Source organism: Euprymna scolopes, chromosome 14 (assembly GCF_053919585.1).
Source record: "Euprymna scolopes isolate OS-2025 chromosome 14, ASM5391958v1, whole genome shotgun sequence".
In the NCBI taxonomy this organism is placed as follows: domain Eukaryota; kingdom Metazoa; phylum Mollusca; class Cephalopoda; order Sepiida; family Sepiolidae; genus Euprymna; species Euprymna scolopes.
The window spans coordinates 23,300,114-23,327,496 of NC_136495.1; the positions used below are offsets into that span (position 1 = coordinate 23,300,114).

A 27,383-nucleotide genomic window follows, 5' to 3' on the forward strand; every position below is an offset into this window, starting at 1 on the left:
TCCTAAACCCATTAAAATGTGCTTTTGGTCAATCCGAAGTAATTTTTTTAGGACACCATATTTCAGAGGGGGGAATATCCCCATCACCAGAGATGGTCAAGTCCATTCAAAATTTCCCTATCCCTGCCACAATGAGGCAGCTGGGTCAATTCTTGGGGCTGATAAACTTTTATCGTAGGTTCTTACCTCACTGTGCACAAGTACTTTTACCATTGACAAGTTTGTTGACAAATGTGAGGAAGTGTGACATTGTATTTTCAGAGCACGCGGTAGAAGCATTCAACAAGATCAAGGCTATGTTGCAGGAGACTGCAAAATTGTCTCACATCCAACCCAACCAGGAGCTGTGCCTAGCAGTGGATGCATCCGCAATTGGAATTGGAGCAGTCCTACAACAAAAATGTGATGCGGACTGGAAACCCATTTCCTTTTTCTCAAAAAAATTAACAGAGACTGAGAAACGCTATAGTACATTTTCCAGAGAGCTGTTAGCTGCATTCTCCGCGATACGCCATTTCCGGCAGCTCTTGGAAGGTCAGCAGTTCCATATCCTCACGGACCACAAACCCCTGTTAGGCGCTTTACAGTCTTCCTCGGACAAATATTCTCCCAGAGAGATTCGCCAGATGGATTATATCCTTCAATTGACATCGGATATCCGGCACATCAAGAGAGCAGACAACATCCCAGCAGACACCTTATCGCGGGGAATTAATTCCTTCCTGTTGCAGCCGGCAATTGACGTCGACACCTTGTCTAAAGAACCACAGAAGGATGAACATTTACAAAATCTCCTGCAGAATAATCCAACTTCATTGCACCTAGTGACAATTACCAACCCTACCAGCCACACAAAAGTTGTGTGTGACACAAGCACAAACAAACTGCGACCATACGTTCCAGCATCGCTACGCAAAGACATATTTAAGGCAGTACACGGTCTATCGCATCCAGGGGCCAATGCCTTTGTAAGGCTACTAACAGACCAATATGTCTGGCCGCGAATAAAAGCTGATACAAGAGCGTGGGCGAAAACGTGTGTGGAGTGTCAAAAAGCCAAGGTCGGTCGTCACACGCGGGCTCCTCTAGGCACGTTTCCAGTTCCAGATGATAGATTTCAGCACATTCATATCGACATCACCGGACCATTTCCGACATGTGAAGGTCAGTGCTATCTGCTGACATCTATCGACAGATTCTCACGATGGTTTGAAGCTCTACCAATGCCAGACATGACGGCATACACAACTGCCAGGACATTCCTTGCTGGCTGGGTGGCCAGATTTGGTGTACCACAAAATGTCACATCAGACAGAGGTCGACAGTTTGAGTCAGACCTTTTTCATAAACTTGCAAAACTTTTGGGCACCAAGAGTATACACACCACGGCTTATCACCCCCAGGCAAACGGCATGGTCGAGCGACTACATCACAGTCTGAAAGCCTCCTTACGGGCACAGCTTACGGACAATACAAGATGGTTAGAACATCTGCCACTAATATTGTTGGGACTGCGGACAACGGTGAAAAGAGATATGGAGTGCTCAGCAGCGGAGGCTCTATATGGAACCACATTGCGGTTGCCAGCACAATATTTTTTGAAGCACCAAAAAAAGTTATGGACATGACAGCGTTTGTCGACCGGCTAACAACAAAAATGGCCAAGATGGCATATTCTCCCTCAGGCTCGAATAGGAACATGGTCCCATATGTACCTAAGGGTTTAGAAACTTGCACGCACGTCTTTATCCGTGATACGGAAAGGAGGCATTCCCTGCAACCGCCGTATCTTGGCCCCTTTAAGGTTGTGGAGAGACAAAATAAGTTTTTCAAGGTGCTTATCAAGAATGAGGAACAAAACATTTCGGTAGACAGGTTAAAACCCGCAGCACTGGAAGAGACATATCTGAAAGTATCACCCCCAAATGCCATGCCGGTAGATATGACGCTTCATAAAGTAAAAAAGAAAAGGACACGGTCAGGTAGACATGTCAGATGGCCAGCATATTTAAAAAATTTTGTGACGGTTTAAATAAAATTAAAAATGTTGCCCATTTATTTCAGGTACTCCGTATTTTGGGGGGGAGTACTGTAGGGGAATAAATAAGAGCACCGGATTACCGGTGTAGGGTAAGGAGTGAGGTCCCTTGAGAAAAGAAGAGGAGAGTCCGTACACATGAGGCATGGACGCAAAAAGTTCTTCTCCTAAAAGACAATGTTGGACAGGCAGAGTACAACTCTAGTATACAGTCCTCACTCCTCCCATAAACCCCACTATTGAAGTGAGTAGTCTTTTTACCTTAATGTTCTGAATTGCAGTGTTGTCATGTTTTCATGTTTGTTAATAAGTTCTTGTCGTTTATACTTGTTGTACGTTTAGTAATTATTAAAGCTGGTCGGTAGTTTTGGGACTTGGAAGAACCTAAATCCGTACCAACAGTATGAACATGTCCAGGTTCAGTGAATTCATTCACCTACCCTTTCTCTTTTCATCATCGATTTCGCTATGCACGTCGGAATTTAAATATATCAACAAAACACCAGCAAAACGGGCAATTGACTTTTTACTTTCAGACAAAATTAATTTAAATGGAATCAACAAACTCACAATCTACTTTTGATTGCATAAACTTCATTCTAGAATTAGTCGTTTGTCTTATTGTGAGCAACATCACTAACATCACGCTGGCCAAATAAATACAGCACGTTGGTGGCCTACCAGAGGAGTTTTTACCAATCACGTCTACCGAATCCACGTGCCGAATGATTCCAGCAGTGACTTCTAGCTCACTCCAGCGCCTGAAGTCTTCTAGCTCACTCCACCAGCTTCCTGCTCATTCCCGCGCCCTTTCCAGCCCTTGGTGCCTCCAGCTCACTCCTGCAGCCCTCCAGTTTCCTCCTACAGTTTTCCTGCAACCTCTCTTGCACCTCGCACCTCTGGTCTGCTACCTCGCTCACACCTTGTTCCCCCGGTCTGCAACCTCACTTGTACCTGGCTCCCTACCGCCCATCCTTTCTTTAACACTGATCCTCCGTTCTCAGTGTCGCCCCTTCCATAACACTGACCCTACGCTCTCAGTGTCGTCTGTTCCTTAACACTGACCACCTCATTCTCAGTGTCCACCGACGCCCCGACGTCCAGCCAATCGTTCCAGGCTCAGCGAGCAACCCTGAACCACACTACGTCTAGAGTACCTGTTCCAGACCTCCAGACCTTAGCCTTCAATGACGTGCGACCTTCCAGACAACCAGCATCCAGATCATATGATTTTTTGCTTCCTTTGCAAATAACAGGCGAACCCTTGTCCGTAACCAAATAACTTGTGTCTTTCATTCTTTGCCTTTTTTGCTGTTTACTTTTTGCCCGTGTCTACATTGTTAGTTGTTGGGTCAATTGCCCCTGGACGACCACCCCCGAAACATATTTTATGAAAATATTTCTTGTGATTTAAAATGTCCGCCATGTATACATGCGCCTTGTGAAATATCACGTGACTACCGCTCTCGGGCGTAGCGTAAATGAAGTCAGTACTCAGTAAAATGGCAATCAGCCGACTTATGCCATTATAGCTGATTTTATAAAGAAAATAATCCATTAGGAAAATATTAATATCTCCGTCACTATTAATTTGCGACGGATACGGTTTTCACATTTTTTTTCAGCACACCGAAATCTACAAAAATAATATATTTTTATCTACTAGTTCGAGTTCACGCTTTTTCTAAAATAATACCAGAACCACCAGTTCCTACGTTGTCAGATTTTTTTTTTTCTACAAAGTTTTAAACTTTTATTAATATTCATGAAAAACTTAAACACTTTGCAAAATGTAAAATAATCAAAATACGAGTCTAATAAGACAAAAAAATAAAATTTTAAAAATACGGTTTTCTTTATTTCTAAAAATGAGCGCAAAAAATGAATAAAGGCAGACGACACAAATGTATCATTGTTTTCCTTTTTTCTTTTCCTTCTTTTTATTTTACTGTTTTTTTTTTGTTTTTTTTTCTTGTGCCATGTTTTCGTGTTTTCGTTACTTTATAAACACAATAATCTAAAGATTATCGATTTAGGTGTTATTATTAGTCTTTTAACTATATATTCAATCATTTTTTTTTTCTTTTTAAAATGTTAACTTCCATTAATAAAACAACTAAATATTTATTTTTCTGTCTGTTCCTTTACTTTTTGCGCAATGTTTTTCTTTTTTAAAAACAAAATATCATACTTGTTTGAAAATATAATTCGCAAAATACAAATCAATTTATTTATTTTTTTTATCATCATCATCATCATCATCATTTTAATCTCAATTATTTTTAAAGAAATAAAAATAAGTATTTCTATAATCGGTTCGTTTAAATCGTTTACAAAAATGGACTCTTTTTCTGTCTTCGTCGAATTGTTTTAATTAAAAAAGATCAATACATTTTTTTAAAATCTAATTGAAAATTTTAACAATAGACTTTTTAGTACATAATTTACTTTTTTTTCTCTACATTAAAGCTTCATAGAGTGAAATTAAAATAAAAAAAATCAATTTTAATAAGTAAAAACAAAATAAATGTTTGAATAAGTCCGATTTAATGGTTGAAAATTTAATTAAAAATTAACCTTTTTCTTTTATTTATTTATTTATTTATTTATTTAATTAATTCCTGGACAAAACTTTTAAACATTACTTTGGAGTTTTATTTATTTAATTTTAATAATTATTTTCATGCTCTCTCCAATTTTTCTTTTTTATATGTTAGTTCATAATTCTTGATTAACACGGTCGTTTGATAATTTTACTCTAAACCACCGAAAATAATAACTGAAATAATAATAATAATAAGTTTTTCCTGCTAAAAAAGTGTCCAACGAAGATGATTTACTCTAACTCGTTATTTTACTATTTATAATTTTGTTTTGAATTATTTCATTTTTTTTTATTTCGAAATTCTTATTTAAAAGCATCTTGACCTTCGGGCCAAGACCGCAGTGTAGTAGTATCTGTCTACCTTTTCTGTTTTTGGTCAGTAAAGGAGAAATCCTTCATGACTGAGATAATTTTTATTCCTCTCCAGAGTGCCCCTTTTGGGGAGCTGAATTTTCCCCACATTAAAAACCGACCTTGTGTCTGCTGACTGCCCTCCTATGGAAGCAAGTAAATAGGAATATCTTCTTGGCCTTCCTGCCAAGATCACAGTGTAGTATCTGTTCTGATGCTACACTTCACTTCACCTTTTCTGTCCTCGGTCAATGGAGGAAAAATCCTTTATTTTTGTCCCTATCCAGAGTGCCCCTTTTGGGGAGCTGGATTTTCCCCACATTAAAAACTGACTTTGTGTCTAACACTGCCCTCGTGGGGAGGCAAGTAAATAAGGAACATTAATCAATTTTAGAGATAAAATTTTGAATTCTGTCTGTCACGAAATTATAAATAGTAAAATAACGAGTAAATCTTTATTGGACACTTTTTTAGCAGGAAAACTTTTTTTTTTTTTTATTATTATTATTATTATTATTATTATTATTATTATTATTTATTTATTTTTTTTTATTTCAGTTATTATTATTTTTTTTATTTCAGTTATTATTATTTTTTTTTATTTCAGTTATTATTATTTTTTTTTATTTCAGTTATTATTATTTTTTTTTATTTCAGTTATTATTTTCAGTGGTTTAGAGTAAAATTATCAAACGACCATGTTCAACCTTTATCAAAGATAGACATAATCAAGAATTATGGACTAACATATGAAAAAGAAAAATTTGAGAGAGCATGAAAATAATTATTAAAATTAAATAAATAAAACTCCAAAGTAATATTTAAAAGTTTTGTCTCGGAATTAAATAAATAAATAAAAGAAAAAGGTTAATTTTTAATTAAATTGTCAACCATTAAACCACATTAAAAACTGACTTCGTGTCTAACACTGCTCTCGTGGGGAGGCAAGTAAATAAGGAACCTCAATTAATTTTAGAGACAAAATCCTGAATTCTGTCTGTCTGTCTGTCTGTGTGCGTCTGTGCGTGAGAGAGAGAACCTAATCCGATTTTCCGGTACTTGTAAAGAATTAACACTGAGAGGATGTAAGTTCCTGTGGTGTCAGTTCCCAGTATTGACGGAAAATCCCAAGTCAGTTCCTGAAATGACCGAAGCAGTTTTAGATTTGAAAACAGAAAAAAATGTAAAGTTAAACGACATTGAGCAATGAGCACCCCCGGGCGGAAAAAAAATAATTGCTGATTGAGAGGGGAGCCTAAAGAAAAATAATTAAAACTATAGTCAATAAATAATAATAATAATAAAATAATTTTATTATTTTTAAAAATCGTTTTCGTTTTGAAAGTTTTCCATTATTTTATTTTGTACTTGTGCACTTATTGAACCGTGCGTGCGGAAATAATAACGTTATTATTTAGAAAGCTATTCGTAACATGGGGAGAGGAGGGTGTTTTGAAACTATTCTGTACTTTCATCTAACAATTTAATAAAAACAAGATATCGGAAAACTTTAATTTAACTTGAAAAAATACTATTTAAAAATAGTGAGGTTCAATAAGTGCATAAACTGCATAAGTACTTTTTAATTTTTTTATTTCAATAAAAATTCGATTAATAATAATTTTAAAAAAGTATGTATGAAAAACACTAAGATAATGTTTTTGTCAAAACACCGTTTTTTTTTTTTTTTTTTTTTTTTTTTTCTCGTTTTCTTCCAGAATTCTAAATTCTAAACCTTATAAGATGTTTTTAAAAAATGAGGATTTTTGTTTTTCATAACAATTTTTCTTTCTAGGTTTTATCGATACTCGCTGTATTTTTTTTTTTTTTTAGTATGACAACAGAAGAAATGTGTTTAAAAATGATATAGGTCTTTTTTTTTCTTTTTTTTTAAGTACTTGGAATAATGTATAATTTAAATAATAAACCTTTAAACAAATTTAGTCACTTTTATTTTTAAAAGTAAATTAATAATTAATAATCGACATTAATCATGTTGTTCCGCTGGTGTTGTTGTTGTTACCGGCATTTCTTTGTACCTTTTTTAGTTATATCTTGTTTTGATTATCAAAAAAAAAATATCAAATAAGTAAAATGACTGAAATCTGATTTAATTGAAGGAAATTTACAATGGCTAATTCCCTTAAATGCACATAAAAATGCCTAACAAAAACAAACAATTGTCGTCTTCCAGTGGAAGACTCTTCCACACAAATCGTCACAAATAAAGAATTGGTTTACATCGTTTTCCATTGTTACGAACAAAGAAAAATATCTCTTTTCCCCTTCGAATTATTTAACTATTTACAAAAATATTAGACTAAGCACATTTTAATTATATATTTTTTAATTCATCCAATAACTTGAAAATTAAGATTAGAAAAAAAAATGTTAGAAACAATTTTGTTTTATCTGTTATTGTATAAAATAATTTAAATTATACATCCATTATTATATAATTATTGTTTATTAGATATTAATTTTATTCAAACTATAATGTATTTAATTATTTTATAATGATTTTGCTTTGGTTAATATTCTGGTCGTGTCGTCTACAATGAAAGGGAGACCATTTTTTTTTTTTTTTTTTTTTTTTTAAATAATAACCGACTTATTCCGGAATCCCAGGCGCAGATTTCCGAATTTCACCGAAAGCATGTCGTTATTTCATTCATTAAAAAAGGCGGGCTTCTTCAGTTTTCATTAAAAGTTTTAAATATTTTAATATTTTTTCAAAAAAATGAAGAAAAATCCACTGATTCTTTTAAATTATTAATTTATATTTTCATTATTTGCAGTTTTTATTGATTTTTTAAAAAAATTCTTACTTATTTTTTTATTTTTTCAACGGCCTAAACTAGCTTTTTTTTTTTTTTTCTTTCTTTTTTTTAAGAGACTAAGTGATTCCGATTTTATTTTTAAACAGTAATACAGATATATTTTGTTTCCCCAAATAAATATTTTTTTTGAATAAAAATAAAATTATTTTATATTAAGTTACAAATGTTATATTCAACGAAACTATAAATATTGGACTGGCTTAATAAATTTTCTTAGATCTTAAAAAATTATTATTTTTTATAAGTCACATTTGTACCTATGATATTATGAATGGAAAAGGTATTTAACGTTGTTTTTTGTAGTTAGGTATAAATCTTTTTTATAAGATTAAACTAACACTTCCTTGGCCTCCGTTTATCTGGTCTTATTGCTACACTTCACCTTTTCTGTCCTCTATCAGTGGAGGAAAAATCCTTCACGACTGAGACAATTTTTATTTTTGTTCCTATCCCCTTTTTGGGGGGGAGCTGGATTTTCCCCATCCGACCTTGTGTCTAACTCTGCCCTCGTTGGGAGGCAAATAAATAGGAATACTAAACTCTCTCTCTCTCTCTCTCTCTCTCTCTCTCTCTCTCTCTCTCTCTCTCTCTCTCTCTCTCTCTCTCTCTCTCTTTGATTGTTAATATCAAAGAACATTCGATACTTCTATTATTATACTTGCACAACATATGGGGATATTTTAAGTAGTTTAGGTCCATAGAGTGAATGTGGTATTGTGGTGCCTGAAAACTAGTGTAGGAAATAGACAAAGTGGACGACCCCCCCTTACCCTTTTTTAATCTTGTGCCACTTGAAATTGTTAATTTTGTAATAAAGATAAATAAAAACAAGTTTAATTGTAATTTTAAAAATTCACTACATTTTCCATTGTTAATATTTTTATTGTTAGTGCTTCTTCATTTCATTATTGTTACCGCTTCTTCATTTCATTATTGTTACTGCTTCTTCATTTCATTTTAAAGTAAAAACTGTATTTGAATTATGAAAATAAAATGTCCGATTTTTAAATTATGAAATAACAGCATATCTTTGCCAAAGTCCCGAAATGTGTTCTTTTTTCTTTCTTTTTTTTTATCTACTTTTGGCCAAGATCAAAGTGTAGTATCTGTTCTTCAGATGCGGCACTTTCATTTCTTGTTCTCTTTCAGTGGAGGAGAAATCCTTCACGACTAGACAATTTTTCTCCACGTTAAAAAACTTTTTTAAAAAACTTTTCTCCACGTTAAAAAACGACCCTGGTGTCTAACTCTGTTCCGTGGGGAGACATTGTAAATAGGTACTTTACATTGTAAACCTGGTTTACACTTGTTAATTGACCTTTTTTTTTTTTTTTTTTTGGAAGGTGGACTTTCAGAAAAAATATAAAATACGAGATTAATTAACTTTTCCGTAAACTCTAAAGAGGTTCATTTTAATTCGTTTTAAAGACAATATAAGAAGTTAACTCATATTTTTCAATATTTTATATTAAAAGTACATAATTTAAAAAAAAAATTTTTTTTTTAATTATTAAATTAAACATTAATTTTTTTCATGTAGATTACCTCCAACCCCCCTCTCTCTCTCACACACACACTAAATAAGATTCTACCTTTTTGGGGCAATTACATATGAACACTGAAACTTTTTACGGAAAGAGTATTTTAGAATTTAGTGGCGAATATGTTGCGTTCATCAATTTAAAATAAATCCAAATTGCCGACCAATTCTAGCGTTTTAAGTTTGTTTTTTTTTTTTTTTTTTTTTTTTTAATCGTAGATAAATTATATGGCGTTTGTGTGTGAAGGTTCGTTCCTTATAGACTCGAAAACGGCTGAAATTTCACACGAAGTACTTTATGTGCCTGAAAGAAGGAATAGGCGATTTGGTACTTGTACAGTTTAATCAAGACATTAAAAAATGAAAATATCGAAAAAAAGGTTATATTGTACGTATCCGTTTTGAACTGAAGCTCCGAAAAAAAAAATTCACTTAATTAGATCGAGTGTTTTTTTTTTTTTTTTTTTTTTTTTACAGCGGAAAAAACATGTTTTTATGAGTGCGCCTTGAAGGCAGACATCTTGTTTTTTTTTTTTAATTTTTGTTCGGAGTTAATAAACGCCACGGGGAGATAACTCCAGTTAAAGCGGCGTCGCGGCGACACTCCTTTCCAATCTTTAATAATTAGCATTTCTTCCTAAAAATCGAACCTTTTGCTCGGTATCATAACAAATTGTTTTTTCGCTGTAAAACAAAAACTACTTGATGAAATTAAGTGAAAATCTTTTTTTCGGAGAACTTCATTCCATAACGGATACGTACAATTTAAACTTCTTTCGATATTTTCATTTTTTAATGTCTTGATTAAACTGTACAAGTACCGGCGATTTTGATCAAAGTTAACACCTTACACAGCCTAACATCACCAGTGCATTAGCAGTGTCAGAAATTTCGTGAAAATAGTGCCACCCCATCTTTCCAAGCTTATAACTCCTCGAAAAATGTAATTCAAGCCCTAATTTATTTTTTCAATTAAAGGAGTAAGGACCAAGGTTTTATTAAAAAAAAAAAACAAAAAAAAAAACAACAATGTGTTTTTTTAAAAAAAAAAAAAGGTTTTAAACTTCGGACTTTACAGGTAAATTTCTAAAAAAGCGATTTTTTTTTTTGTTTTAAATTTGAATATTTTATTTATTGACCTTTTCTCTTCAATTTGTGATATATAAAACTCCCCGACATAATTAATTATTTACTTTTTAATAGACATTTCAAAATGAGAGGCGTGAATTATTCGACCCCCTGTCTTTCCAAGCTTATAACTCCTCGAAAAATGTAATTCAAGCCCTAATTATTTTTTTCAATTAAAGGAGCAAGGACCAAGGTTTCATTTAAAAAAAAAAAAAAAGACAAAAAAAGACAAAAAAAAACAATGTGTTCTTATAAAATAAGGTTTTAAACTTCGGACTTTACAGGTAAATTTCTAAAAAAGCGATTTTTTGTTTTGTTTTAAATTTGAATATATTATTTATTGACCTTTTCTCTTCAATTTTTGATATATAAAACTCCCCGACATAAATTAATTATTTACTTTTTAATAGACATTTCAAAATGGGTGATACTTGGGGGGGGGGGCGTGAATTTAAAAAAAACGTTTGTCTAAAATATTATATTCAGTTTATTGGAAAGAACATAAAATTTCACATTGACCCTGAAAATATCGTAAAAATAGAATCAATAGAAAAATTTTGATAGATTTTTAAAGTTTAAAAATTGAAAAATATTGAGTTCGGAAAATTCATTACTGTTTTTAAAAAAAAAAATATTTCTATTACTTTTAAAACAACTGTAATAGTTTATTTTGGAAGTATAATCCATAAAGAAAATAAATAACCCACTTTTAACAGAGAAATTACGAGATTTTTATATTGTATTCGCAGTTTCGTGTTAGGGGTATCAAAAATTCCTACAAAAATTCTGATACTGCTACCAGTGCATTTGAGAAGTTTTATTACCACACAAACCGAAAGGTCCGACATATAAAATCAAAAGTAGGTTCTTTGATATGACAGGGGCGCATGAATTTTCTGTTTAAAAAAAAACAATTGCACCAAGATACTTGACTTTTTCATGTTAAACATTAATTCAAGCCATTATATATAAAAAATGCTTTTATAAAATCAACAGTAGGTTCTCTACAGTGCAATGTAGACTACAATGTATTGTGAACTGCACTGCAGAGAGGCATGTTAAGCTTCCACCCAGTGCATTGCAATGGATCCTAGAACAGGCAATCGCCGATTTTTATGATGATAAAAATATGGGAGAAACATTCGTTAACCATCATTCAATCCTGGGCAACGTCTAGTTTGTGTGTGTGTGTGTGTGTGTGTGTGTTCTTTTTCGTTATTGTAGCGAAATTCGAAAATTGAAATATTGAATTTCAAGTGAAACCAATGATATCTACTGAATTGTCATGTCACAGTAATGAACATATCCAAAAATTATGAAAAACGATAAGGCAAAAAATCATAACTTCTCTTGAAATTCAATATTTCAATTTTCAAATTTTACTACAATAATGAAGGAGAATATTTATATATGCATGATGGACCCTTCTGTCGATTTCAACGTCTCGAAATTCACACATAGTGGTGAAGACTTTGCACAGAACCAATCACACTTTTTGGTAGAACTGCTAATCTTTGTCGATGCAATGGCGGCAACAAGACAGAGTAAATAGTAGACCTTAGTTTTTTTGTTTTTTTTTTTACATAGGCATCACCACATTATCAAGGCCAAGAGGCCACTCAAGGATAAGGGTTAAAGAGTGTACAGTAGAAATTGGACAATATAGTAATCATTAGTAATGAAAATTTGGTAAATTTGATAACTTATATGGAACGGCTCATCAAGAATTTATTTACGGTAGTCAGCCGGAAAGCAGGAAAACGGAAGACAATTCCACAGGCGTGTAGTTCTAAGAAAGAAGCTTTGTTCATGGAATCTACGTTTAGGTTTAGGCACAGATAAAGAGTGGGGGGAATTATTGATAGTGTTTACAGCTAGACGAGTGTTTCTTGTGAAAGTTTATATAGATAGAGAATAGCATCAGCAGTGAGATATCTACCGGATCGATAGAAAGATCCCACCATTTTTCCAGCGGCCTTGGCAACAGATTTGATGTACGTGTTCCATTTAAGATCATTTTTTATATCAGAATGTTTCTTTTCATAGATGCCTGTCAATATATATCAACGTGATTATGCAGTATATGTGTGTATATATATATAATTTTTTGTTTTTTGTTTTTTTTACACGGCTGTCACTAATCAAGGCTCGAAGACCACTCGAGGATAAGGATTAATATATTATATTACTACTCAAATTCAAAAAGAAAACAGAAAACACAATTTATGTGCAAAACTGATCTCCTATTCTAAAATAATTCTTTTTTTCAGGTGGCACTTGATCAAGGATTTGTCTCATGTGACTCAAATTGATCAATGAATCGCAACCATTTGAAATTAAAGAAAAATTGCTTTGTATATTAAAAAAAAAATTTAAACCAGTGCTTATTTTAGTTTCTACTGTGAATATTTGCTGACTTTACAATAATTTATTTTTTAAATTTTTTTACTGTTCAAATTTAAATTAACATTAAAGTGTAGTATCTGTCTGATACTTTACTTTTTTTGTTTTTCAAACAGCAAAGGAGAAATCCTTCTAGATTGTGGCAATTTTAATTTTTATCTCAATCAGAAGTGGGAAGCTGGATTTCTGCCCTTTATCTTGTGTTTAACTCTGTTCTTTATTTCAATATTTGCCGATTTTACAATATTTCTTTTCTTTTCTGATGGTCAGTATGCAAGTCTCCTAGACCTTTTTCTCACAACTTCCCCTGAGCTATGTTCATCCTCCATTCTGTCTCCACTGTGATCTTCCAACCACTTGGTTGGATCATTTAATATAAAAGCAAAATGTAATAAGTCCTCAGATGTACCTCTTCATCGTACAGTATATCAATACTCTATGGTTGACTGGGATAGCTTCTGTACATTTATATCAGGTTTACCTCTGCATTCCATGTTTAAAAAGAATGTGTCTGCTATAGTATCAGACCTGACAGAATTGTTAATTGTAGGTATAGGCCATTTTATACCTTTAAAAAAAATTCCAGCAAAAACCTAATAGCCAGCTGCGGTTCTTTCCAGAATGTGCTGCTGCCATTACGTACAGAAATCACTTTTTCCATTGCTTCCAATGTAATAGATGTACTGAGACTAAAGCTTTTTTTTTTTTTTTTTTTTTTTTTTACATAGGCATCACCACATTATCAAGGCCCAGAGGCCACTCAAGGATAAGGGTTAAAGAGTGTACAGTAGTAATTGGACAATATAGTAATCATTAGTAATGAAAATTTGGTAAATTTGATAACTTATATGGAATGGCTCATCAAGAACTTATTTACTTTAGACTTGAAGCTGCTTTCAGAACTGCCAGCAACCACTGTAAAAGAGTAATAAAGAATGCAAGAGTTATATGCTCAGTCCGTTAAGTCCAAAGCAGCTGAGCAGCAGCTTGGGTCCCACTAGTTTTGGCCAATAACAATGTATTGAACAGAAGCATGTGCTCTATCCTAACCATCATCAATGGGCCTGAGATAATCTTGTCAGCATCGGACAAAGCCAAACTCCTTGCAAAGAACTTTGCAGCTAATTCTACCCTATGCGATCAAGGCTACCAACCTCCCCTATTTCCTCCGCTAACTGAAAACATGCTATGTGACATACAAATATCTGTACGTGATATTGCTAAGTTAATCAAAAACCTTGATCCCAGTAAAGCAACTGGCCTTAACAGCATTCCAATTATAGTACTGAAAAAGCTTCAATCAGAACTGGCTCCCATACTTACAAAGCTGTTTAAGCGTTGTCTTAAGGAGAATTCTTCCAAACCCCCTGGAAAACATCATCAGTATGCCACATATTTAAGAATTCAGGAGATTGATCATCTCCCTCTCGGTACAAACCAATAAGTCTCCTATGCACCATGAGTAAGCTGCTGGAATCTGTTAAATAGAAAAGTAGTCAACCACTTCAGCAAAAATAACCTCCTCAGTGACATGCAATATGGTTTCCGTTCTTCTAGATCTTTAGCAGATGTGCTAATGGTTATATTTCATAAGATTAGTGAATCTCACGATGGAGGCTTCCTTTCTAGAGCAATTGCTCTTGACATATCAAAGGCTTTTGATAGTGTATGGCATGAACATCTACTCCATAAGATCTCCAGCTACGGTATAGCTGGAAATGTTTTCTCAATTATTAAATCATTTTTCTCTGATAGGTTCATAAGAGTAGTAGTTGATGGGCAGAAATCAAAAACTCACAATATTAATGCTGGAGTCCCTCAGGAATCCATCCTGGGTCCAACTCTCTTCCTGATCTATATCAATGATCTCTCAAATCACATCCTAATATCATTCATAGACATTTATGCTGATGACATTACCATCTATGTCAACACTTCAAAGGCGGTAAATGACCAAGTTCACTCTGATTCTCTTCCCTCTGATCTTGAGCACATAGTACAATGGGGAAGAGGTGGCTGGTTAGTTTTAATGCATCTAAAATCAAGCTTCTATTTTTACATCATCAGTGCTCTGATCCCCGTCTGCCATCAATTGAAGTGAATGGCTCTCGTCTTGGGGAGGCTCGATGTTTGGACAAGCTTCTGGGTCTGACCTTTACTCCTCATCTGAAATGGAACACGTACATTAAATCTATTGCCAAGGTCGCTGGGAAAGCGGTGGGTTCACTCTACTGCTCCAGTAGATATCTCACTGATGATGCAATTCTCTACCTGTATGAGCTAAGTACATCTGGACAGGAGTTGCCTTGACAGAGTTCAAAATAGACTTTGTAGCCTAAGGAAATAAAAATATATTCCAAAAATCAAAAAAAAAAAAAATTGATTAAATAGTTTTATAATGAGCTAGAAGCAGCTTATCCTACCTTGACAGAGTTCAAAATAGACTTTGTAGCCTAATGGGGGATGCCTTTTTCTCTTCCCTGCAACCTCTTTCCCACAGAAGAGACATTGCAAGCCTGTCTCTTCTTTATCATTATTTTCATGGCAAGTTCTCATCTGATCTCGAATCTATGGTCATTCCTTGCCAAACTTTAATGAAAAACACTCGTTTAGCTGAAACTACTATCAATAAATTTCCCCACTTTTTATCTGTGCCTAAACCTAAATGTAGGTTCCATGAACAAAACTTCTTTCTTAGAACTGCATACCTGTGGAACTGTTGCAATATTTTGGACATGTTAATGGGGTATGATCCCACACAGTTGGACGATTCTATTTATAAACGATGCTGCTAAGAACTGACGAATAAAATTAATTCACATTCTGCTACAAACCAATCAGAAACCAGAATTGCTTCATAAATATTAAACCTTTTCTGGAGCAATTTCACATGTTCTTTCTCGGGTTTCGACACGGTAAGAATATTTTGTTCTGTGGAACTGTCTACTACAAACAAGTCACCTACCAGGACTTGTGTGTAACAGCGAACCATCTGAAACTGTTCTGAAACTCAAAATGGCTTACACTTCTAGAGGAACTCTCTTCTATTTTCCTGCTTTCCAGTTGACTACAATATGGTGATCTTCAAGTCCAACATAAACAAGTTGTTGATGAGCTGTCCCCTTACGTAATCCAATTTACCAAATTTTCACTACTAATGATTACTACAATATTGTCCCATTCATTACTGTACACTCATTAACCCTTATCCTCAAGTGGCCTCCAAACCTTGATAAGTGGTGATTTGTTTGTAAAAAAAAAAAGAAAAAAAAAATTCATTGTGTTTTTATTTTTCATTTTATATACATCTCTTTAATTGTTGCATAAAAAGAGAAATGCTTCCCATCACTCTGGAAAACTTTTCAGTCTGTCCACTCCACATTGATCAGTCTCTTGTGAGTCACGAGTAAAACTGTGATAAATCAAAAAGTTGTCAACCACCTTAGCAAAAACAAGTTACTCAGGGACAAGCAATATGGACTTCGTGTTGCATGATCAACAGCTGCTGTACTAATGGTAATATCACAAAGTATCAGTGAATCTATTGACCAGGAGGGCAGAGTTGGGTTTTGTTTCTAGAGCAATAGCTCTTGATATGCCAAAGGCCCTTAATAGGATTTTGTACAAAGTTTTACTTCACAAGCTTGCTAGCTATGGAATAATATCTGATAATGTCTTCTTAACTATCAAATTCCTTTTCTCTGTTAAGTTTTTAAAAGTAGCTATTGATTGTCTGAAACACATATAAACATTAGTATTTCGCCAGAATCCATTTTGGGCCCAATTCGTTTCCTGATCTCCATCTCAAATCACATTCTAAAATAATTTGAGATTTGTATAGATAACAACCATCTATGGCAACACTTTGAATATGATCAGGATTTTTCTACTCCCTCCCCTCTCTCAACTTGAAGCACATTGGGCAATGGGGGAAAAATGTGATTTCTGACTTTTAATTCACCTAAAACCAGGCTTTTCTCCTTTCACCACTAATGCTCAGATCCTCACTCTACCCCAATTGAAATGAATGGATCTCTTCTTGAAGAAGCATCCTATTTTGAAAAGCTTCTAGGATTGACCTTCATTTCATACCTGAAATAGAAGCCATATCTAAGCCATTGCAAAGTAGCTAGAAAAACGGTTGGATCCTTCTACTATTCCAGAGGGTGTCTTACCCCTGATGCAGTTCTCTACCTTTATAAGAGTCCAATACATCCTAAGAATGAATATTATTGCCATATCTAGAGAGGTGGTACGCAGAGCACCCTTTCTGCCCTGACAGAGTTCAAAGGCAACTTCAAAATCTGATGCAAGATGTCCTCTTCTCTTTCCTGCAGCCTTTTTCTCATAGAAGAAAGGTTGGTACTTGTACAGTTTAATCAAGACATTAAAAAATGAAAATATCAAAAAAAAAATCAATAAAAGTTAAATTGTACATATCCATTATGGAATGAAGTTCTCCAAAAAAAAATTTCACTTAATTTGATCAAGTAGTTTTTTGGGGGGGTTTTTTTTGTATTTTTTTTTTTTGTTTATTTATTTTTTTTTTTTTTTTAACAGTGAAAAAACAATTTGTTGTGATACCGATCGAAAGGTAGCCATGTTTCGATTTTTAAGAAGAAAAGATATGATTTAACATGGGGAGGAGGGGTGTCGGCGCTTTAGACCGAGTTATCTCCCGATGGTGTGTTCTAAAAATCCAAACATGGCTCCCTTCAGCGCGCTGTCATAAAAATGTGTTTTTCCGCTGTAAAAAAAAAAAACTACTCAATCAAATTAAATGAAATTTTTTTTTTTTTTGGAGAACTTCAGTCCAAAATAGATACGTACAATATAACTTTTTTTTATATTTTCATTTTTTAATATCTTGATTAAACTGTACAAGTACCGCAAAGTTGCTAGTTCCTCTTTATTTTATCATTATTTTCATAGTAGGTATTCTATTGAGCTTCAATATTCACAACAAAAATTTGTCTAGCTACAACCACTATAGTAATTTTCCTTCCACTGTGTACCTAAATCCAAACAGAGATTCCATGAGCAAAGGTTATTTTCAAGCACTATACGTCTGTGAAAAATATTATCACAGGGCTGCTTACCAGCTGAGTACAACTTTTATGTTCCTATTTACGCACCTCCTCACGGGAAAAGTTAGACACAAGGTTGACTTTTAATATGAAGAAAATCAAACTTTGCATTTAGGGGCAGTCTGTATTTGGGCAAGAAATTGCTCAAGTCTAGAAGGATTTCTCCTTCACTGACCGAGGAGAAAAAAAAGTTATTATCAGAACATATACTCCACTTTAATATTAATTCTGTTTTTAAAAATAAAATTAAAATAACCCCCTCATGTGTTCAAAAATTATAAAGTCAACAAATATTCCAAATAGATGTTAAAATAAGCACCGGTTTTTATTTTTATTTATCTTATTCAAAGCAGATAATTTTTCTTTAATTTCAAATGATTGCAGTTCATTGATTACTTTGAGTCACATGAGATAAATTCTTGATTGTGATTGGTGAACACTCGATTTTATTTGCCGTCACTACACTAAATGCTTTAAAATATTTATTTTTTTTAAATATTATTTGTGTGAGTGGTGGCTTAGTCTTTAAAACTATATCTCCCTCAAGAACGGTTTTAAAGTCTATTTGCAATTAATATTTATTCCATAGTTATTTAATTTACCTACCTTGCTAAAATTACTAGATTTTCCAGTTCCTAATTTTTCTTAATTCTAAAATATAGTTAACAAAACATTAAAAAAAACAAAAAAAAAAACATGTCATTGATGCTGTTTACATTTTTATTTAACCAATTTTTTTTTTGTTTTCAAATATAATATAACTTTAAATTGAAATTTAGTCGATTTTCAAATTTCAAAACTAAATTCACAATATATCTTGCTTCTCCTCCCTTTCAAAATGGTAATTAAATTATGAAGAAAGTTTTGCTTCATGAAAAAGAAAATAGACACTAATTCAAAAAGTAAAATTGTCCTGTTTTTAATAAATAAATATAATATTTGGTCAAATTTTTTCGCCTGATGTATTTGTTAATTTTTAAAGGTTTTTTTCTAAATTTTAAGGTTGTTTAGAATCTGTTGGTCTTGAAGTTTTTTGGGGTCTTTGAAAACATTTTTTGAGGTTTTCTGATATTTTGGTTTCTTGCACTTTTAATTTTTTAAGCCCTGGGAAATTTTCTGTTCAGGTTCAATTCTTTAAGAAAAAATTTAAGAAAATTTGTAAATAGTATTTTCTCAAGATTTTACTTTTGTCATACATTTTATTATTCCAAGAAATTTTTAGTTTACTTGAAAAGAAATTTAAAATTTTATTACTGTAATTTAACATTTACTCTAAAATTATCATTAATATACTTACACGATTAAATTAATCCATGACTATAAAAGTATATACCCTCACGGCCCACTCATAAATATATATCTATATATAATATAATGAGTGGGCCGTGATATCCCTAAACATGGATGTTGCTGACTCTTCGAAATAACTGATTTTAATCAGTTGTCTCCCTTTAACAATTAATTTTAACAAGCTTTTTGTTTATTCCAGCAGAGGGAGTTTGGCAACACAGATCAGCAATTCAAATATTTCCTTGTTAAGGCAGTTAGGTGGGGGGGGGGGATAAATAATTAATATTAGATCTTGAATGTTTTTTATAAATTTTTATTTGTAATGTCTAAATTTTTTTAATTTAAATTTTGTTTAAATTTAGGTTATTCTCACAATTTGTTCTGGTTTTTAGGAGTTATTGATGTTTTACTCCAAATTATTAATTCAAGAATACAAAACAAAGAACAACACCTCTTTAAGACAAAATAAAGAAAAACAGATAGGAAGTAGACCGGCCAGAAATAAATAAGCTGTTTCTTTGGTGCAGGTTCAAACAGACAGAAGTACATAGAAGCTAGAAGTAACGTTAAGAAAGAAATAGCGACAGCTAAGAGAGAATTTACGGAAACCACTAAAAAACGCATCGATGCACAAAAACTAGGAACTCGTGACTTCTGGAAAATCTACAACAGTGTAGTAAATAATGGGCAATCAACAATTCCCCCACTAACCAACAATCACGAGGTTGTTTGCTCAGCAACCAAAAAGGCTAACATGCTTGCCAGTTGGTTTGCCTCAAACTCCACACTGGACCCTTCCAACCATCCCCTACCTGAATTTCCTATGCGGACAGATGCCACGCTAGACGATTTGAAAATCACCCCTGCTCAGGTGCATGCTATCATAAAAAACCTTGACACTTCAAAAGCATGTGGACCCAATCTCATCCCAGCTGTGCTATTAAAGTGCTCAGCCGAAGTAGCTCCAGATCTCTCCAAACTCTACAACAAATGCCTCAATGAATCTTGCTTTCCGGGCTGTTGGAAAACTGCTTCTGTGGTACCAGTATTCAAGAATTCTGGTGAAAGAACTGACCCATTAAATTATCGCTCCATTAGCCTCCTCCCACTTTTTGCCAAAATATTTGAGACCTTAATTAACCATGCTCTAGTCCATCACCTTACAGATGCTAAACTTCTGACTGACCAACAATATGGATTTAGACAAGCCCGTTCCACAGCAGACATCCTAACTGTAATCTCTGAACGTATATACCATTCACTGGACAAAGCGGGAGAGGGCAAAGCGGTAGCTCTAGATATATCTAAGGCTTTTGACAGGGTATGGCATGAGGGTCTCTTCAGGAAGATTAGATCATACGGTATCACTGGTAGAATACTTAACATAATTAAATCCTTCTTAGATAAGAAAAAAATCCAGATTGTCCTCGACGGTCGTACATCTAAACAATATGATATAAATGCGGGAGTGCCCCAGGGGTCTATCCTTGGACCTCTACTGTTCCTGATATTCATAAATGACCTCCCCAACAAAATTGCTTCTGAGATGGGTATATATGCTGATGACACCACACTCTATAACAGGCACGACAGGAAAACAAATGAACATATATCTAAAGAAATGGCAGAAACACTAGAGGATGACCTCCAATCAGTAGTGGAATGGGGACAAAAATGGATGGTTACGTTCAATGCCGCCAAGACTAAACTAGTTTTATTCAATAATTACAAGAAACCTTCTCTACCACCAATAGCAATGGCCAACGACTCTTTATCTGAGAGTACGTCTTTCAAGCTCCTTGGCCTAACGTTCACAGGAAACATGAGTTGGAACAATTATATTGAAAACATTGCCAGGGCCGCTGCAAGGAAAGTGGGCTCTCTCTACCGTGCTAGAAAACTACTAACACCCGAAAGTATCCTGTACCTCTATAAGGCCACCATTCGCCCATGTATGGAGTATTGCTGTCATATTTGGGCTGGTGAATCGGCTACTATTCTCTCGCTCCTTGACAAGGTTCAAAAGAGAGTCGCAAATCTGATAGGCCCTAAACTGGCATCTAAGCTTCAGCCTCTGTCCCATCGACGAAACGTTGCATCCCTCTGCCTGTTCTACAAGTATTTTAATGGTGAATGCTCTGATGAACTGCAAGCACTTGTGCCCCCATGACGTGAACACCCTCGACAGACCCGACAAGCTGCAAAATCCCACCCCCACACTGTAGAGATCCTTAGATGTAAAAGATCTTTCTACTCCAGTAGTTTCTTCCCCAGAACCGCTAGACTTTGGAATTCCATTCCAGGTCACTGCTTCCCCAATTGTACTGACATGCAGAAGTTCAAGTGCAACATAAACCAACATCTTGCTGCCCAAATCCCTACATAGTACCCCAGTAGTTATTGCCCCTGATAGTAGCCCCCTACACCAAAGTGACAATGTGCCTTGTTTGGGGTGAAAATGTAATAAAAAAAAAAAAAAAAAAAGGTTGGTATGCCAAAGCGCCCAGTGAGTCGGCAGCTTCTCCAACAAGAGTTGATAAGTTGTTGCCTCCAGTGGACAGTGTGCGAATTGATTCCGCCACAACTGACCAATTTGTTAGCATAGAGGCATCAATTCGTAGAACAAAATAGTTTTTCAGTTTGTTAGCTGCTACAAGTTTTTCTTTTTCAAGTTTTTTTTTAAACTGCTTCCCCGAAATTAGAAGATTATATTCAAGGGGTTGTTGAGAACAAAGCTAATTAATTTTATTAATTAAGGAAATAAAGAGATAAGTCTATTCTATTAAACCTTTCATATATCAGCAAAATTTCAAAAAAACAAAAAATAAAGGGGATTGCAAAAATAAAAATAGGTTTGAGAATTGTAAACAATACAACTGAGTTCCATACAGTATGAAAAATGCTATTTCTGCGGAGACAGATATAAACGGAGGCTGAGAGACTGAAGACTGGCCCCCTTTGTGTTGGATTTGAAACTGACGGTATAGATATTTTTCTGATCTTCTTTAACAATAAATATAAATATGTATTTATGTGTGTGTGTGGAAAAATTTAATATGAAAAATATATTAATGTTTATATCTTTTCTCTATTTATTCTTGCTAGCAGGCCATTTGGCATTGCCCAGTTGTAAAATATGCATAAATATTATATTTTAATTAATACAGAAACCGAGACGTGTGCATGAGAGTATTATTTATTTTTCTAAACAGTTCACTTCTTATATTATTTAATTGGAATTCATTATTGACATGAATATTATTTATTAATTTATTCATTGCGGACTATTATCCTCATCTTTCTTAGTCGTGGCTTCACAACGTTTTAGCCGACTATTCCTCTGGCCTTCGTCAGGTGGTAACGGCGACGGGATAGGAACTCCGAATCTCCTAACTGCATTCTTAGCAATTACTGCCATTCATAATTGTTGTCGTCTCACCACGTTTTGGCCAAGTAAGCCTCTGGCTGGCTTTGGGTAGGATTGAAACCACTATCTTCAGACAATTCTCACCTGGAACCGTAAAGATTCAACATCTCTATCCACTGCGTCACGGGCTTCAAAGGGTGATCAAAAGTGGTGAGACAACAACAACTATGGAAGGCAGTAATTGCTGAGAATGCAGTTAGGAGATTTAGAGTTCCTATCCCGTCGCGGTTATCACCTGATGAAGGCCAGAGGAATAGTTGGCTGAAACGTCGTGAAACAACAACTTAGAAATATAAGCATAATAGTCCGCAATAAATAAAATTAATAAATAATAATCACCTCAATAATGAATTCCAATGAAATAATATATATACCATTTGATATCGACCTGACGATGGAAGATCAGATAATAAACGTGGATTTATAAGACCAAAAAATCCAACCTTGATTGCCCTTCGGGGCTCGTGGTGCAGTTGATAGACGTTGAATCTCTATGGTTCCAGGTGAGAAATGTCTGAAGATAGTGATTTCAATCTTACCCAAACCCGTCCAGAGGCTTACTTGGCCAAAAACGTGGTGAGACGACAACAACTATAAATGGCAGTAATTGCTGAGAATGCAGTTAGGAAATTCGGAGTTCCTATCCCGTCGCCGTTACCACCTGACAAAGGCCAGAGGAATAGTCAGCTGAAACATTATGAAACAACAACTAAGAAAGATGAGGATAATAGTCTATAGGAGGGAAATGTTGTGCATTTCTCTCCTAATAATTACTTAAATGAACACAAGGCCAAACGACATTGCTTTTAACAAAACAATAATAAAGGGTTTATTTAAAAAAAAGGTCAGATTGTATCTCAAACTGGAGTGAAAGAAAGAAAGTGTAAATGTCTGAACGTGTCGTCTGCCATCAGACTGCAGTCGTCAACAAGTAGCAGTGGGAGGGGTGAGTGAGAGAGGTCTGTATAGATCGCTTGCTGGCATCTCTCTGGCGATTGCAGCTGAGATCCCAAAGGGCTAAAAATAGTCCTTAACTGATTGGTCAATGTGGCCGAATCAATTTGGCACCGGGCATTGATCCGCTTATAGTAAATAGTTTGTTAACTGCTACAAGTCTGCAATAAATAAAATTAAGTTCACTTCTTGTAAGTAAAAAGAAAAAAATTGACGTGCATAGTTTTTAACTTTCAAAACTATTTTTAAGTTTTTTAATTTAAAAAATGTTGTTTTACTTTCATTTATTGGACTTAGTCAATCAAAAATTGTGATTTTAGGCTTAAAAGATTTAAATAAATCTGACTGGTACCTCCTCGGGACTTAAGGTTAGCAATGCTGTAAACATATTTTTAACTATCTTTTAAATGTTAAGATCATAGAACAACTCAAAAATCGGAAATTAAACAAAACTGCAGCTAATAACTGTTATGAACCAAAATTTAATTTTCACTCAATCTGTACATTTTTATTAGCTTTATTTTTGTTCGATTTTTGAGTTGTTCTACAACTATGGGTTTCACTTAGAGTAAAATCTGGTGCCATTTTGAATATGTGTTTACAAGACTTAGAAGGTATCGATAAAACATGTACCGGTCAGAACAATAAAATTGTCATCCTAGAAAGATGACCTGTACGGCACAATCACGTTGACACACTGGTTCCTGCCAGATCACTGAAGTTAAGCAACATTGAGCCTGGTCAGTACCAGATGGGTAACTATTTGGGAAGGCTAGGCACTGTATGTACCTTCTGGGAAGGTTAGGCGTGGGGCCAGCACCCTCACTCTGTAAAAAGAACTCCTCGCTACAAAAGCATCTACAAAGTTGTAGATGGCCTATGCCCCTCCAGGGGCTCAAGGCTATGGATGGATGGAGAAAGATGACCCGATTCCATTTCCATTTGAAAAAAAAACGGTTTTCTTTTTTTATGTTGCAGACCATTTACAAGTTGGCCAGTTGTGTACAAATCCCAAGAGCAATAGGAGCCATCTATCATGTCTGAAAGTGACGCAATGTTCAACTAGCAAGATCAGAAATGCGCCACTGTACAACCCATGCTCTCTACCGATCCAAGTTGTGACAACAGGACCATTGTCAACACCCTCAAAATGCAAATCCAGAGGGTTTAACGCTTGAGGGCACAACTCAACAAAGCTTTCTGGCCACAGTTATAGTCTTTGGTATGGTTTCAAGTGAGAGCCATATCTGTCCATCTCACATCTTTCAAGTCGGTTTGAAAGTCAACACCAAAGTGTGCCTGGATGTGCTAAAGAGTGTGGTGATCCTCTGATGCAATGGGGTGGCTACTGGCAGACCCTGGGTGTGGTAACAGAACTCTGTACCAGCCCACAAGTTCAAAGAGATCCACACTTGGCTTCAGAAGGAGTGCTACGACTTTATAACCTTACTGACCTTCTCCTCCTCCAACCTGAACCCGCTAGACTTTTTTTGGTCATACATCGAGAACATCACCAACATAACCTCCCACAACACCAAAGTCAGCCTGATCGCCGCCATCTGCCGAGTATTCACCGATCTCTTGCCAGCGCTTGTGGAAAAGGCATGCTTCCAGTTCTGGGCCCATATTAAGGCGGTGATTAAGGCTGAAAGCAGCTACCTGAATTGATATTTTTTCAATAAAAGTTTTAAAATAAAGTTGTAGTGTTGTTTTCTTTATTATTCCACCCTGTAAAACTCACTTTAAAATCCCCCCCCCTCCAATTAGGTATGTAAGTAAAAAGTAATTTTTCTTGTGTAACGGTTACGTGTTGAATATTTGTTGTTGTTTTTTTTTTTTTTTGTACCCCTCTTTTTTGTCTTTGTTGGAAATTATTAATAATAGCCCCCAAAAAATTGAATATTTCAAAATATTGAAAATTAATCTTTTTAACTTTTAAAAGTTTAACAGTTCTTCTTCTCTTCTAATTTTTGTTCTAATTCTGCTTGTTATGCTCCACTTCTTTTTTCCTCCTTTTCTTTTTTCTTTTTCCCTCGTCCTTTTCTTCTTTAAATGCTTCTTCTAATGATTCTTCATATCTTTTGAATGTTGAACCAAGGGAGACAAATAACAGAATTTTGTCAAACTGAAAATGTCAAACAACTAGATAAAAAAAGGGGTGCTGTTGTAAGAAATCTTTTATTAATGCCGTTATAAATATATACCTTAACAGAACCTTGTTCAATCTGAAGCCTGAAGTTATTTTTTGCTTTGCTTTTTGTTTTCTGTAAGGACAGGTAAAATTAATTCTTCAAACAGAATAGTTCAATCTAGTTCATTATTTAAAACTGTTCTGGAACAGGCAATCACATACAAGCTGATATTAGAAGAATTATTGAGATACTTCATAGAAATAAGAAACATAGACAGAAACAGATACTACACTTAAAATTATTTATTCGCAAAAATAATTATATATATATATGTATGTATGTATGTATGTATATAATTCATTTACAAGTTAAGTATAAGACTATCAAAAGTGTGGGATTGTTGGTTAGCATTTATCTATTTTCCTCTTAACTGTATTCATTTTGACCCATTCATTCAAATATTGTTCCTTTCATTCTTTCATGGTTTGTCCATTATTTTCACTTCAGCTGTCACCACAATACCACATTTACTCTAATATATATAATTGTGAAATATATTATTATAAATGCCTCAATAGAAATCTTCAGTGATGCACAGTCCTCATTGCCAATTTTGGGTTTCACATCATATCTACTCAAACATCTACCCTGACCTGCCTCTGGACGTGTCTGATTGTCTCCTTGAAAGCTATCAGCCATGTGCACTGACATTGTAAAAAAAATTTGTGTTCTAACAATCTATAGCCTTTCTTTTTAACAACATATCAGCAGGCATCAGCCAATGAGCTTAACTAAACATGTAGTCGTGAAAGATACGAAAAAATTCAAAGTTACTTTTGAGTCCATCTTTTGCCCCATCCTTTTCTAAATTCTCTGCCAGGGTTTTGATCTTTTTAGCCAAATCCATTTGGCGGCAAATAGCACTTAATTTGTTATTTCCTTTAAAGCACGGGTTCTCGTTGTTCCCACTACACTTATTTTTGTCAGTGCTCTGCATAGTGAAGAACTCACAAAATCCCTGCAACCAACTTCTTTAGAGTCATAGTGGACCTTCTATCCATTTTCTTAACATTGTTCAACCAGTTCCTAGTATTTACTCCCCTTCTTTCGTTAGTTAATGTGATTCCTCCCATGACCTCGATAATTCACAGATTATGCATTGATTTGTTCTTTCTGAATGCAACATCAAGTCGAGTCTTTGCATTGATTTTATAAACAAAAAAAATAAGAAACCAAATCAAAATAATAATAGTAAAACCTTCCCAAACCTAACAAAAAAATAGACTGATCAGTGTTTTCTAGTTTATTCAGAATGGAAAACAACCAGGCTAGTCTCTAAATGGGAGAGGGACTTAAGTAGAAGGAAATAAAATAGGGGTAAAGATTTTTGAGTGGGTGATGTCCTTCCAAGATGTAAAAAAAAAAAAAAAAGAAAAAATCAATTAGGCAGCCAAAGTCAAACCAAGAATGGGGACATCTTAGAATCACTGTTCTTTTCACTCTTTCACTATTTGCCCATCATTTTCATTTCAACACTCACTATAATACCATATTTACTTAAGAGGATGGCTCAACAAGTATTTGTTAA

At 34.3% G+C, this 27,383-nt stretch overlaps 1 protein-coding gene across 1 annotated transcript in view; it reads left to right on the plus strand.

Annotated features, from left to right (window-relative positions):
- LOC145292908 (COMM domain-containing protein 9-like) overlaps positions 1 to 27,383 on the plus strand; it is a 179,328-nt gene that overhangs the window by 122,196 nt on the left and 29,749 nt on the right. The window lies entirely within an intron of this gene.